This window comes from Myxine glutinosa, chromosome 8, assembly GCF_964187855.1.
Source record: "Myxine glutinosa chromosome 8, kmMyxGlut1.1, whole genome shotgun sequence".
Classification (NCBI taxonomy): Eukaryota; Metazoa; Chordata; class Myxini; order Myxiniformes; family Myxinidae; genus Myxine; species Myxine glutinosa.
In genome coordinates, this window is record NC_136268.1 from 84,175,416 (window position 1) to 84,191,671 (window position 16,256).

At 41.3% G+C, this 16,256-nt stretch overlaps 1 protein-coding gene across 1 annotated transcript in view; it reads left to right on the plus strand.

Moving 5' to 3' along the window:
- The window catches only part of LOC137432649 (F-box only protein 25), a 742,106-nt gene that overhangs the window by 312,195 nt on the left and 413,655 nt on the right, over positions 1-16,256 (plus strand). The window lies entirely within an intron of this gene.

Sequence of the window (16,256 nt, forward strand, 5' to 3'; positions counted from 1 at the left end):
TCTGACTGCATTAGAACTATAGCAACATATCAAATGTGGAAATCGTTATCAAGTTAAAGACTACGGGCATCTCTGTCCTTCACCAGCCAACTAGCAGACCATCCCAAATCACCTGAAGTGGAAGGGGAACCTCGGAGTAGATTGTTCGATGAAATACCATGACACTTAAAACACATTCAAAATCTCCATGATGCCACGAGATCGTGTAGAGAGTCTGGGATGTCAGCAAAGCACCGATATAGTTCAGTGATCCTTGCATTCCATGGAGTACCAAAGAAGAGCAGCTGCACACAAGCCTTTCATCGATGCGGTCAGCATGTGGGGTTGTGTGGCATGGTGCAAAGAATGGGGCAATCCTGTGAGGTTTCGTGGTGAGATGAGTGTAAGTGGGATGGGCTCGACAACAATGACCATAAATGTGAGGAATGACGGAGAATCTCTTTTTAAACCTCTCCAAAACATGTCGACGATGTTACATTAACCCTCATCCTCCCAACATATTTTACATACGTAAACAACCAACTCGGGATCTTTAGGGACCCGAGCTCTAAACCACTAAAGTTTAAACCAGTTATAACCATCAAAGCACGAAAGAATTGCGAAGGTATAACATCATTGACTGGAAACGTGCTTCATGTTCAAAATCTCATATTGATTGAATGATGTTTTATTGATAAAACAAACAAATCATTTTAAACAAAACTAGAATGCTACTTGGTAGAGCACATATCTCCGCCAGGCTGAACAGTTTACGTTTTGTATCCGACTGATAGGCTGGATTCGGATTCGGAACATTCGGCCTTGTCACACATGAAAATGTAAATTTTGTCACATTATTTGTTGTCAAAATCCAAAATCTTAATCTTGTCACCTAACCAATTCGTCCACCAACTTTTTTCTTAACTCGTCCATAACTGTTTGTGATATTGTCCAATATATCGTTTTTGGCCCCATCACTCAATGGTGAAGAATCACTTGAAATTAAAAACAAAATCTCGTATCTGCACGAGGATCCAGATATTCACCAAAATTGATGGTGGTATTTTAAGGCATGAGGTTGTCCATCATCTTGCATCAAATCAGCCTGTGCTACCAGGGTAGGATTTGAAACAGCTGTTTCAATTCACTATGTTCAGAGAGCTCTGATTCCTGCTTCACTTTCTTGTCAACACCTCGAGGACAGATAAACAACATCTCTTTCTTTTTCCTTGATGTTCCACCTCTGCAGCTGGGTGAGCAGTTTGTACACCGATAAACTTGATTGTCAATCTTATTGGAGCTTGAAGGGTTGGTACGTTTGCTCTTCGCTGGATCTGTGGCATCACCAACTCATAATGCCATCTCATGCAGGAAGATTAATCTTTGCCGCTATCCTTCCAATAATTTCCATTGTGGAAATTTGGCCAGCCAGATAAGGAAAGCAGCGACAGCACAAACAAGAAAGAGCAATCAGAGATTGCAGACCCTCGCCAGGATGTGTTTTCAGTGGTTTTTAAGGCTTTTGTGTTAAAAACAAATATGGCGGCCGAACCACGTGACCGATGACGTCATCATTTTTTTTTTCTCCACCAATTTATCCCAAGATGATGCTCAAGAAATTTCATCTTGATCGGATGAAGTTTTGTACTTGTCGAATTATGATGTCATAATGGAGGCACCTATGACATCATCATTAGCATATTTTATTCCCCATGGAGAGTTCTTTGCAATGAGCCATGTCTTAATTTTTTCTATGCAGCGCTTTCGGAGATATAGAGGTGCAACGTTTTTCGGTTTTTCCAAAATGGCGCCCATATCACGTGACCTATGACGTCACAATTATTTTAAAAATTATACAGGTGGAGCTGCACCTATGGTGGAAATTTTCTGTCAATCGGACCAACGGTTGCCGAGAAAATCATATTTATTCTGTGCGGACAAACGGATCCAAATTAGGCTATCAGCTAGGGGGGTCAACCGGTACCAAATTGAGGGAGTAAGGCTAATAATGATTTTTGACAAGGTTTTTACCTCTAGAATAAGAAAATATGTGATAGCAAATTCAACGATGTAGCTAAATGTGTGTTATCACCCATTTTCAAAATGGCCGCCACTTTACATACAAAATTTAACGTTGTTGTTGTTTTTAACGTTGTTAACGTTTGGGATTTAACATCCCAAACAAGACCATCATACCAGTCATGTCACTCACTGCTAAATTAGAAGATTACATGCATTTTGGCGGCCATTTTGAAAATGAGGTGATAACACCCATTTAGCTACATGGTTGAATTTGCTATCACATATTTTCATATTCTAGGGGTAAAGACCTATCCAAAAATCAATATTAGGCTTACTCCCTCATTTTGGTACCAATGGACCCTATTTTGGGGGTCTGGCTGATGGCCTAAATGCAATACCCTCTCCTGCGAGGGTAACAACAGGCCAACAATTGACTTTCCTTCTGGCAGTGTACAATGTAACCAAACCAGGTGGTTGAGGTTATGTACTCCACCTTTGGTCGCATTGTATTGCAGTATGAGCTCTGGTTTGCGGGTGTCACCTGCAACATTGTAACCATGATGCATAGTAGAGAAAGCTAGCACATCCTTGCCTTGCCTTGCCCCTGTAAATCAGAAACAATGACTTTGATTGTTGACATCAAACTGTGCACCTCCCTGGCGTAACTTGCTTTCACAGCATCTGCAACATCTGGCTTGTTGGATCGAACTGTTCCTACGTAGGTCAAGCCACCATTGAGTAGCTCCTCGGCTGAAGGGACATACTGGTAAGTAAATAAATTATCCGTTGTAACATTTTTGACTCAGCCTGTCATCCTTCCGAGGTCGACAAATTGAGTACCAGCTTGCTGGTAATTCCCTGTGTGTCGCAAAAGACGACTAACAGGGTTGGTGGCAGGAAGGGCATCCGGCCATAAAACATTGCTTCAAAAAGGGGACAACAGTGCCCGAAAATGTCCAACCCCTGCTCTGCAGGGAAAAATGGCCTCTAAAGGTGTTTTTTGTTTGTTTGTTTGTTTAAAGTATTCTGATTATGTTCGTGTGATTCTACGTGGTGCACTGTCTCGTAGCAACCATTGAAATTGGTTTAAAATACCGTGGTACTGTTTAAAATACCTTTAGTCGGTGTAGTATACTGCTTAATTCTGCCAGGTGAGCGCCCTATTTTGCCCTAAATGGGTGATGAGCGTCGGTATTGCCCCTATTTTATTCCATACGTTGCTGGCTTTGATGACATATACTGTCGGAAAGGACACCACCCCCTGAATGCTTCTAATTGCTCATCTACACCCACATCAGATGCAGCAACATGAAACTTTTGGAGATGGGCTTGAAATAAGTTCCAGAAGCCCCTGTAGAACATGAGTTTGTCAGTTTTTTCTCTTCCCTGTCTTTTAGCCTGATTGTCAAAACTCAAGAACTTCAAAATGTTGTTAAATCTGTTTCTCGACATGGTGGCAATAAAATTAGGTCTTCCCTGAAGTTCTGACCTCAAAGATGTGATGGGCTCATGGTTGCCTCTGTTCATGCCTGCGATGAGACCAAATCCGATGAAAGCCATCATCTCAGCTGATCCCATTCGGTAAGGACATTCTCGGGATTTAGTCAATTCCATTGTCTGATCTAGCGACTGGCGTTCCTGCCCGTCTCAAGTACGAGCATGTCAATCATCACAAGGGACAGGAACAATGCAAATGCTTCCTCTATGGAGTTGCATCCAGCTTCACTGGTTATTCCTGTACGCCTCGTATCAGTAATTATATCCTGGAGACAGCAGCACACAACCGCTGGGGGATGTTTTTGCCAGACAGTCCAATTTTCTCCCACGTAGTATTACTTGAGTGATCAGTGCCTCCTCATTTGAAGCTGTATCTTGAGCAGCTGCAACTGGCAGTTGTTGGGACACTTGTTCTCTACAGGGACCATGGCCTCTGACCTGCCCTCGACCACAACCTCTCACAGGCTGCTCGTTTTTATACACTTGAGGTGGTACATCACCTTGCGTCAAATCAGCCTGAGCCAGCAGGGGAGGATTTGGAGCAGCTGCTTCAATGTCACTGTGTTGAGAGGGCTCTGATAAATGGTCATCCTCGGAACAAGAAATGTTAGTGGCAACACCTTCATCAGAGTTGTCTCGGCCTTGTAAAACTAGTCGGAGGACTTCTGCTGCTGCTACTTCGGTGCACTTCCACGGTTAGCCATTATTCACTGCAAATAGAATATTCTTACTCAGTTACAAGCCCAAAATCAAGTGTAAAGTTCGTAATGTCATGACAATAAAAAGGATAAACTTACCTGCACAAAATAAATCAAATCACTGATGTTTGGAGCTGTCGGGTGGTAGTATTTGTCACAGGAAAAGAGGGTGGTAGGAATAAGTAAGTGGTAGATATAGGGTGAGTGACGTCATGGCACTGCTGAGGATGTGTTTGAAGTCATGCACACCTGCTCGGTATTTATGTTATGCAAGGTGAATGCTCATGCACAACAATGAACAAAGATTTATTGTGGTCCTATAGGACCCCAGATAAAAAAAAAATTCGTATACCATAAGTTTGCAATTATAAACCGCGGTTTATTCACGATTTTTGTAGTCAAAACCATCCAGTGCGGGTAATACATGAGTCAGGCTTCAATTTCACCTGGTTGTGTTAACTTGTTCCGGTTCTCCTCTCCACCTATGTGACAATGTAATCATTGCTAACAAAACATGTCTTCGACAATCTAGATTGTCTATAGTTGCTTTATTTTCACTTAAAAGTGACCAGCAGATTGTATCCGATTGTAATTTGATAGGATCCTCTTTATTTGTACGACAAGTGCTCAACTTTGCTTTTTGATAATGCCTCACTGATAAAATGGAACTTTCCGTTCAAGTGCCAGTGCGAGTGGACTGGGGTCATGTTTTTAGATATTATAACCTTTTATCTGATTATGTGTGGATGGTTTTGTCCGAAACCGAGCTTTGCAAATTTCTTGATTGTGACCAAACGCGAGTTCAAATTTCCAAACCCTCACATCCAATATGGATGTTCCAAACAGATGTTCTCTACACCTGATACAGATGTTCCAAACGGATCTTCCCTAAATCTGATATGGATATTCCAAATAGATGTTCCCTACATCCAATTACGGATGTTACAAACAGATGTTCCCTAAGTCTGATACAGATGTTGCAAACAGATGTTCCCTAAATCCGATATGGATATTCCAAATGGATGTTCCCTACATCCAATACGGATGTTCCAAACAGATGTTCCCTAAGTCTGATACGGATGTTCCAAACAGATGTTCCCTAAATCCGATATGGATATTCCAAATGGATGTTCCCTCCATCCAATACGGATGTTCCAAATAGATGTTCCCTAAATCCGATATGGATATTCCAAACAGATGTTCCCTAAATCCGATATGGATATTCCAAATGGATGTTCCCTACATCCAATACGGATGCTCCAAACAGATGTTCCCTAAGTCTGATACGGATGTTCCAAACAGATGTTCCCTAAATCCGATATGGATATTCCAAATGGATGTTCCCTAAGTCTGATACAGATGTTCCAAACAGATGTTCCCTAAATCCGATATGGATATTCCAAATGGATGTTCCCTCCATCCAATACGGATGTTCCAAACAGATGTTCCCTAAATCCGATATGGATATTCCAAATGGATGTTCCCTACATCCAATATGGATGCTCCAAACAGATGTCCCCTAAGTCTGATACGGATGTTCCAAACAGATGTTCCCTAAATCCGATATGGATATTCCAAATGGATGTTCCCTACATCCAATACGGATGTTCCAAACAGATGTTCCCTAAGTCTGATACGGATGTTCCAAACAGATGTTCCCTAAATCCGATATGGATATTCCAAATGGATGTTCCCTCCATCCAATACGGATGTTCCAAACAGATGTTCCCTAAATCCGATATGGATATTCAAAATGGATGTTCCCTACATCCAATACGGATGTTCCAAACAGATGTTCCCTAAATCCGATATGGATATTCCAAATGGATGTTCCCTACATCCAATACGGATGTTCCAAACAGATGTTCCCTAAATCCGATATGGATATTCCAAATGGATGTTCCCTACATCCAATACGGATGTTCCAAACAGATGTTCCCTAAATCCGATATGGATATTCCAAATGGATGTTCCCTACATCCAATACGGATGCTCCAAACAGATGTTCCCTAAGTCTGATACGGATGTTCCAAACAGATGTTCCCTAAATCCGATATGGATATTCCAAATGGATGTTCCCTCCATCCAATACGGATGTTCCAAACAGATGTTCCCTAAGTCTGATACGGATGTTGCAAACATATGTTCCCTCAATCCGATACGGAAGTTCCAAACGGATGTTCCCTAAATCCGATATGGACGTTCCAAATGGATGTTCCCTAAATCCGATACGGAAGTTCCAAACATATGTTCCCTAAATCCGATACGGAAGTTCCAAACGGATGTTCCCTAAATCCGATATGGAAGTTCCAAACGGATGTTCTCTTCATCCTATACAGATGTTCAAAATGGCTATCCTACATCCGTTATGGATGTCTGAGATGGATGTTCTATACACACGGAAAACTCTGAAAACAAGACGCCCATTTACAGCCGCTTTTAACTTGAAAGTAATGGAAGTTGCAAAATCAAAAGGAAGTCAGGCAGCTGGTCGAGAATTCAATGTGGATGAAGCCATAATTCAGCAATAGTGGGTTCAGGAAGAAAGTCTCCAGTCATTGCCTTGCCACAAGAAGGCCAACCGCAGAATAAAGTGCCAACATCCATCCATCGGGAAAGACATTGTTGCATGGCTTAAATCACTTTGACGATGTGTTCTTAGGATGTGCCATGTCCACCATACAGATAATAATGAAGGCCATGGATTTTGCTAAAGATCACAAAATGGAGAACTTATTCGCTACACCAACGTCTGTGCGGTGTTGGCTGTGGAGGTCTCGTCAAGAAGTGGTGTGGTTGATGTTATATGTTTTTCACCGAAGAACCGTCTTCGCCCACTCCCAGCCACCCCGGAAAAAAGAAAGCATAATTCTAAAAAACATCCGTAAAAAACTACAAAAAAAAAAAAATCATTTGGCCTGGTGGCGCAGGGATGATGAGCTGAATGGCCTCTTGCGTCTAAATTCCTTGTGTATCCTTGTGTGTAACCTCAGAGTGTCCCAAATACAGAAAAAATGTACTCAATAACATCTGAATTAGCTTTGTAGACAGGTCGGTTGTCTCTCTGTCTTCCACCACCTCCTTTTCCACCGCCTCCTTTTCACCGCCTCCTTTCTGGTATTGCACACACTGCTCTTTCTGTGCTTTGTCCACCCTTTCTCCCCCAGGTATATTGAGGGTGTACGTTATTCTTCCGAGCATACGTGATTCCCCATCAACCCCCTTCCAGGGAAACTTCTAAAATCCAGAATCTCTGCTCATCTGCACTCATTGTACACCGCTCCTTTCCTATGCCATCTCCAGGCATTGCAAAACGTCATTGCCGGGCACCGAAGGGGGCTCGGCAGTGACGCACGCTGAAAGGGAGTACTCAGTTTTCACTCTGGTTGTTTGGTTGTTTGTTTGTTTTTGTACACCGCACCTTTCCTATGCCATCTCCAGGCATTGCAAATCGTCATTGCCGGGCACCAAAGGGGGCTCGGCAGTGACGCACGCTGAAAGGGTTTTTTTGTGAAGGTTTTTTGGAACTTTGAAAAGTTTCAAAACTTTGAAAAAGTTTTTTGTTTTTTTGCAGTGACGCACGCTGATGCCAAAGTGACGCACGCTGAAAACTCAGTTTTCACTCTGGTTGTTTTCTTTCTTTATTTCTTGTTTGTTTGTTTGTTTGTTTGTCTGGGCGATATCTCAGCCATCCTTTGAGCTAGGAAGCTGAAATTTCGGCACAATGGTGAGCAAGTCCTTTGTCAAAAACGAGATTTTTGTTTTTTGATTAATCAATTAATTGAGGAGTTATTTAATTATTAGCGATGAATTAAGTACTTATTTAATTAATCAAATTTCCTTTCTCTTCTGACCATCAACTCAGGCACCTTTTGAGTTAGGAAGCTGATATTTGGACATGCCAATGACCAGATGATTTGGCTGCAAAGGCTATTTTTGATTTATTAATTAATCAATTAATCAATGAATCGATTAATTATTTAATTATTCGATTAATGACTAAAAAATTTTTTTTTTTAAGTTACAGATTCTGATGAAATGGTGGTGGTTTATGTGTTCTCTGACCGAATTGATTGATAATTAAAAAATTGTATGATTATTATTTATTTATTTTCATTATCAATCATTTATTTATTTTCTTTCTCATTTGACCAATATCTCAGGCACCTTTTGAGCTCGGAAGCTAATATTTGGACATGAGAGTGACCAAGTGATGTGGCTATCAAAGATATTTTTGATTTATTGATTAATCAATTAATTATTCAATTTTTTATTAATGGCTTATTTAATTAAAAAATTTAAAAGATACATCTTCGGATGAAGCACTAGTGGTTTAGTTATGCTATTAGCCATTTGATTAAGAAAATATTTTGTGATAATCTTTTATTGATTTTAATAATACAATTCATCAATCAATTATTGTACACCTCTACCTCCAAATGCAGTCTCTATGAGCTGCACTGCGGTATTGCTGGACGCTGGAGGCGCCCCAGCAAAGCCACGCTGTAGGATATTTAATTATTTGGCATGGGGGTGGTGTACTTTGAATGTATCTGTACTTGTTCGTTCTTCCTTTTTCCTGCCTGTGGAGTCAACTTACACATTCTCTTCATTCTCATTCTTCCCTCCAGGTCTTCAAAACACTTGTTGACCACCATCTCAGATCGTCCTCCATTGAAAACCATGATCTCTTCTACCCCCATTCACCCACCCGAAGCCCACCTCTTTCCAAGTTCCCAGTACTACATTTCCTTCCTTAGAGTTTGCTTCTGTATCCGTCTTATCGCCTTCATTCTTATCCACATCCCTTATTTCTCCATCTCTCCCTCTATTTTGTCCTTCGACCCAGCTGTTGGTGTGTTTTCCCCCTCGACTGTTTCTTTTGTTCTGTTATGTCCTGATCCTGTGCTCTATCTCCTCCATGAGCCTCGACTTTATATACAAAAAAGATGCCAAAGAAAGTTTTCTACCAAAATGACACTGCACTGGGTGTCCTGGTAAAATTGCAAGCCTGTGTTGCCTCCACTCTGCCGAAGGTTAATTTAAGACCTTCCTACAAATGGCTCTGATAATGCCTGACAGGCTGCAATAATGGGTTTTCTTAGTGTTTCCATTTTGTGACAATTTTTTTTTTCCTTCTGCAATTAAGGTTTAATGAAGAACTTGTTTTCATATATTATATGCAGGACAAGAACATTACTGTACATATACATACATTACATAAACATTAAGAGACAACAGAAGATAAATCATTGCAGGATATAGGGATTTTAACCTGGGATCCACAATATCATGAAATATGTGCTGAGATGGGAACATCGAGGAGGACAACACATGAACAGTCATGTTTTTTATTTATTTGGTAGTGTCCTTTGTTGTGTTGGTAGTTAGTAGTGGCTGTGAATATGGTAGCATCATTGAGTTTTATGCACGCCGGATTTTGAGATTGATGATTTTCCCCTATGTACGATTTACATTTGATTGCAAATCGAACCTCAAATTGCTCTGATGGGCTCAGCACAAAAACCACATCACAGATAGGCCAGACCAGATTTTATTCACAATCCCACGCATACATACATACATACATTCACACATACATATATACATACATACACACATATATACGCACATATATACATACATACATACATACATACATACACATATACATTACATATATACTCATACATACATACATACATACATACATATATATGACAGACATACATACATATATAAACATACATATATACATACATGCATACATAAATACATATTATATACATACATACACACATACATATATGCATACATACATACATATATATGATACACATACACACATATATAAACATACATATATACATACATGCATACATACATACATATTACATACATACATATATTATATACATACATGAACACATACATGTATATTATATACATACATGCACACATGTTCCCAGACAGACAGACAAATGAAAAATCGGTCAGAGACCGAGGACTTGCCGGAATGTACTTTTTTTTAAATCGGCCATTTTGGATCAAAATAATAATACATAAGGACATGGGTTGAATCTCTGCTTGAGAGAATACCAACCCACTCCCCGCCATCACGGTCGTCTCTCCAACTCACAATCCCACGAGATATGCAGAAAGGACGACACAAAACCAATTATCTTCTTTTTGATTCGTATATAAACATCATTAAAAGTAAATAATGACCTCTGCCAAAGTTCAAACGACGTGGGTTTAATCTCTACATGAGAGAATTCCACTTAGCTTTTTGGACGGTGTATAAGCTAACAGATCGCTGTCTCCATCGATCTTGCCAAGGCCGTAACACCTATCGGCTCAAAATACTTTTAACTGTTGACTTGGTAGTTTTTACAATGAAGGAAACACGTATCGGGAGTACATACGACAAATTACGACATAGCGATTGTGAATGTACATTCACATTTGATTTAAAAAAAACACCTTTAGAGGCCATTTTTCCCTGCATTTGATTGCAAATGCAATTTACATTTACAGCTCTGAGGCGTCTTTCGCTTCACATCGCAGTGACGGCGAGCACCAACATGGCGGCTGTAAGATTAAAATCGAACGATTTTCACGTTTTGGGTGACCTTGAGCTTGACCTTGGGCCTAGAGAGTTAAAAATTGGGTGCAGTCTATTCCAGGGCAAGGCAAATATGTGTGTAAAGTATGGTGATGCTATGTGCAACGATGTAGACGTAGTACTGCGCACAAACAAACAGACAGACAGAAAATATGGCGGCCGAACCACGTGACCGATGACGTCATCATTATTTGTTTTCTAAACTAATTTATTCCTAGATTATGCTCAAGAAATTTCATCTTGATCGGATGAAGTTTTGTACTTGTCGAATTATGACGTCAAAATTGAGGCACCTATGACATCATGATTAACATATTTTATTCCGCATGAAGAGTTCTTTACAATGAGCCATGTCTCAATATTTTCTATTCAGCACTTTCGGAGATATAGAGGTGCAAAGTTTTCTGGTTTTTCCAAGATGGCGGCCGAACCACGTGACCGATGACGGCATCATAATTATTTTTTCTCCACCAGTTTATGCCGACATGGCGCTCAATAAATTGCATGTTGATTGGATGAAGTTTTGTACTTGTCGAATTATGACGTCATAATGGAGGCCTTGGGCTGAGAGAGTTAGAAATTGGGCACAGTCTATTCCAGGGCAAGGCAAATATGTGTGTAAAATATGGCAATGCTATGTGCAACGATGTAGACGTAGTACTGCGCACAAACAAACAGACAAATCAACCAACCAACATACTTGCCGGATTCTATTCCGACAAGTAACAAACAAACGGACCCAAATGCAATACCCTCTCCTCTGGCGAGGGGTAATAACATCAATGAACAAGTAACCACAAAATATTCTGATGATGTTGCATTTAATGCACAAATATGGTTTCCTGGACTTATTTTTTATGCAGCGCAATACTGCGGGGTTGCATCATTTACTGAGGGCGTGGCTGTTCAGCTGATACAGTGCCCTCTGTTGGTCAGGGAAGGAATTTGTATTGGTTTCTTTACGCTAATGCTGGTAGACAGGATTTCCGTTTAACGTCCATCAGGGGGATGGCACACACATTGATGAATCTCCCTGCCTGCGAAGCACCAGGACAACAGGGTCCAGATTCAAGCCAAGACGATACATCCTGAAGGTGAGTGTGCATACCTTGAGGCCATCCTGTCAGCCCGTTTCCTGCACAAACGATGACACAGAAAATTAAAAACAAAATCATTAAAAAGTCCTCAACATGCATTCAAATGAAAAGTGTATTTAAACAGGGAGTTGAAGCAGGTGACAGGAGGACAGAGGAAACAGACCACAGCGGAGGGAGACATACACACTTTCCAGAAGTTTATTTCCAATCCAAATGTTGAATAATTCCATCGCCAGTAACGTTTCATTGACTGGTCGTTTACTGTAAATCTAAGGATTTGTGTCCAATTGCCTGTGAATATCATAAATACTAAGGACACCATAAAATACAAAAAAGGGATCAACTGGCTCATCATACTCAACTCCATCCCATTCCAGCTCTTCTTCTTTATTTTCCGGTTATTGGCGCTGAGGAAGCGCCTCGAGCGAATGACTTCCAGCCAGTGTAACGCTAATTCCTGTCACAGGAATTCTGAGATCATATAAGTGGGCGTGGCAGTTCCTGATTGGTTCGTGTTGGGGAACCCCTTCTTGCTGCCGACGTGACGTAAATTCGCGCACGCGCACTGGTGAAGCGCGAGATTCGGCCCAAGGTTCTTATTATTATTAGCGCTGAGGAAGCGCCTCTAGCGAATGACTTCCAGCCAGTGTAACGCGAATTCCTGTCACAGGAATTCTGAGATCATATGTGTGACGTGGCAGTTCCTGATTGGTTCGTGTTGGGGAACGCCTTCTCGCTGCCGACGTGACGTAAATTCGCGCACGCGCACTGGTGAAGCTTACTCGATCTTACTCGATCCCATATTACATGTACTTTCATTGCATACAAATTATACTTCCTCCTAGAAATTCCATGCCCGAACCTCAGCGCAATCCAAGAGGATTCACTTGTTGCATTCCAAAATTGTTTATCTATACACAGGTACAATTGTTTATCTATATTCTTATTATTGATTATTAGCGCTGAGGAAGCGCCTCGAGCGAATGACTTCCAGCCAGTGTAACGCGAATTCCTGTCACAGGAATTCTGAGATCATATAAGTGTGACGTGGCAGTTCCTGATTGGTTCGTGTTGGGGAACCCCTTCTCGCTGCCGACGTGACGTAAATTCGCGCACGCGCACTGGTGAAGCGCGAGATTCGGCCCAAGGTTCTTATTATTATTATTATTATTATTTTTGTATACAAGATCGAGGCTCGAACCATGATCGAGGCTCGAAATTCCATGCCCGAACCTCAGCGCAATCCAAGAGGATTCACTTGTTGATTGAGTAATTTCCAAAGCACGTGTGTTCGGGCTATTTGTGAATACACCAGGTATTTGGACATGATATTGGATCCCATGAAGAATCGTGGCTTTTTTACCTGGAATTAGCACAGTAACATGCTACCTGATAGTCAAACACTGACCAAGCCTCTCTGAATGCAGCAATGCAGATCTACAGATGTAACGGCCTCTCTGAATGCAGCAATGTAGATCTATAGATGTAACGGCCTCTCTGAATGCAGCAATGCAGATCAAAAGATGTAACGGCCTCTCTGAATGCAGCAATGTAGATCTATAGATGTAACGGCCTCTCTGAATGCAGCAATGTAGATCTTTAGATGTAACGGCCTCTCTGAATGCAGCAATGCAGATCTAAAGATGTAACGGCCTCTCTGAATGCAGCAATGTAGATCTACAGATGTAACGGCCTCCCTGAATGCAGCAATGTAGATCTTTAGATGTAACGGCCTCTCTGAATGCAGCAATGTAGATCTATAGATGTAACGGCCTCTCTGAATGCAGCAATGTCGATATACAGATGTAACGGCCTCTCTGAATGCAGCAATGTAGATCTTTAGATGTAACGGCCTCTCTGAATGCAGCAATGTAGATCTATAGATGTAACGGCCTCTCTGAATGCAGCAATGTCGATCTATAGATGTAACGGCCTCTCTGAATGCAGCAATGTAGATCTTTAGATGTAACGGCCTCTCTGAATGCAGCAATGTAGATCTATAGATGTAACGGCCTCTCTGAATGCAGCAATGTAGATCTTTAGATGTAACGGCCTCTCTGAATGCAGCAATGTAGATCTTTAGATGTAACGGCCTCTCTGAATGCAGAAATGTAGATCTATAGATGTAACGGGCTCTCTGAATGCAGCAATGTAGATCTATAGATGTAACGGCCTCTCTGAATGCAGAAATGTAGATCTATAGATGTAACGGCCTCTATGAATGCAGCAATGTAGATCTATAGATGTAACGGCCTCTCTGAATGCAGCAATGTAGATCTATAGATGTAACGGCCTCTCTGAATGCAGCAATGTAGATCTTTAGATGTAACGGCCTCTCTGAATGCAGCAATGTAGATCTACAGATGTAACGGCCTCTCTGAATGCAGAAATGTAGATCTATAGATGTAACGGGCTCTCTGAATGCAGCAATGTAGATCTATAGATGTAACGGCCTCTCTGAATGCAGCAATGTATATCTATAGATGTGACGGCCTCTCTGAATGCAGCAATGCAGATCTATAGATATAATGGTCTCTCTGAATGCAGCAATGTTGATCTATAGATGTAACGGCCTCTCTGAATGCAGCATTGTAGATCTTTAGATGTAACGGCCGCTCTGAATGCAGCAATGCAGATCTACAGATGTAACGGCCTCTCTGAATGCAGCAATGTAGATCTACAGATGTAACGGCCTCTCTGAATGCAGAAATGTAGATCTATAGATGTAACGGCCTCTCTGAATGCAGCAATGTAGATCTATAGCTGTAACGGCCTCTCTGAATGCAGCAATGTAGATCTATAGATGTAACGGCCTCTCTGAATGCAGAAATGTAGATCTATAGATGTAACGGCCTCTCTGAATGCAGCAATGTAGATCTATAGATGTAACGGCCTCTCTGAATGCAGAAATGTAGATCTATAGATGTAACGGGCTCTCTGAATGCAGAAATGTAGATCTATAGATGTAACGGCCTCTCTGAATGCAGCAATGTATATCTACAGACGTAACGGCCTCTCTGAATGCAGCAATGTAGATCTATAGATGTAACGGCCTCTCTGAATGCAGAAATGTAGATCTATAGATGTAACGGCCTCTCTGAATGCAGAAATGTAGATCTACAGATGTAACGGCCTCTCTGAATGCAGAAATGTAGATCTGCAGATGTAACGGCCTCTCTGAATGCAGAAATGTAGATCTATAGATGTAACGGCCTCTCTGAATGCAGAAATGTAGATCTATAGATTTAACGGCCTCTCTGAATGCAGAAATGTAGATCTATAGATGTAACGGCCTCTCTGAATGCAGCAATGCAGATCTATAGATTTAACGGCCTCTCTGAATGCGGCAATGCAGATCTACAGATGTAACGGCCTCTCTGAATGCAGCAATGTATATCTATAGATGTAACGGCCTCTCTGAATGCAGCAATGCAGATCTATAGATTTAACGGCCTCTCTGAATGCGGCAATGCAGATCTACAGATGTAACGGCCTCTCTGAATGCAGCAATGTATATCTATAGATGTAACGGCCTCTCTGAATGCAGCAATGCAGATCTATAGATGTAACGGCCTCTCTGAATGCAGCAATGCAGATCTATAGATGTAACGGCCTCTCTGAATGCAGCAATGCAGATCTACAGATGTAACGGCCTCTTTGAATGCGGCAATGCAGATCTACAGATGTAACGGCCTCTCTGAATGCAGAAATGTAGATCTATAGATGTAACGGCCCCTCTGAATGCAGCAATGTAGATCTATAGATGCAACGGCCTCTCTGAATGCATCAATGCAGATCTATAGATGTAACGGCCTCTCTGAATGCAGCAATGTAGATCTATAGATGTAACAGCCTCTATGAATGCAGCAGTGTAGATCTATAGATGTGACGGCCTCTATGAATGCAGCAATGTAGATCTATAGATGTGACGGCCTCTCTGAATGCAGCAATGTAGATCTATAGATGTGACGGCCTCTCTGAATGCAGCAATGTAGATCTATAGATGTAACAGCCTCTATGAATGCAGCAATGTAGATCTATAGATGTGACGGCCTCTCTGAATGCAGCAATGTAGATCTATAGATGTAATGGTCTCTCTGAATGCAGCAATGTAGATCTATAGATGTGACGGCCTCTCTGAATGCAACAATGTTGATCTATAGATGTAATGGTCTCTCTGAATGCAGCAATGTAGATCTATAGATGTAATGGTCTCTCTGAATGCAGCAATGTAGATCTATAGATGTAATGGTCTCTCTGAATGCAGCAATGTAGATCTATAGATGTGACGGCCTCTCTGAATGCAGCAATGTAGATCTATAGATGTAATGGGCTCTC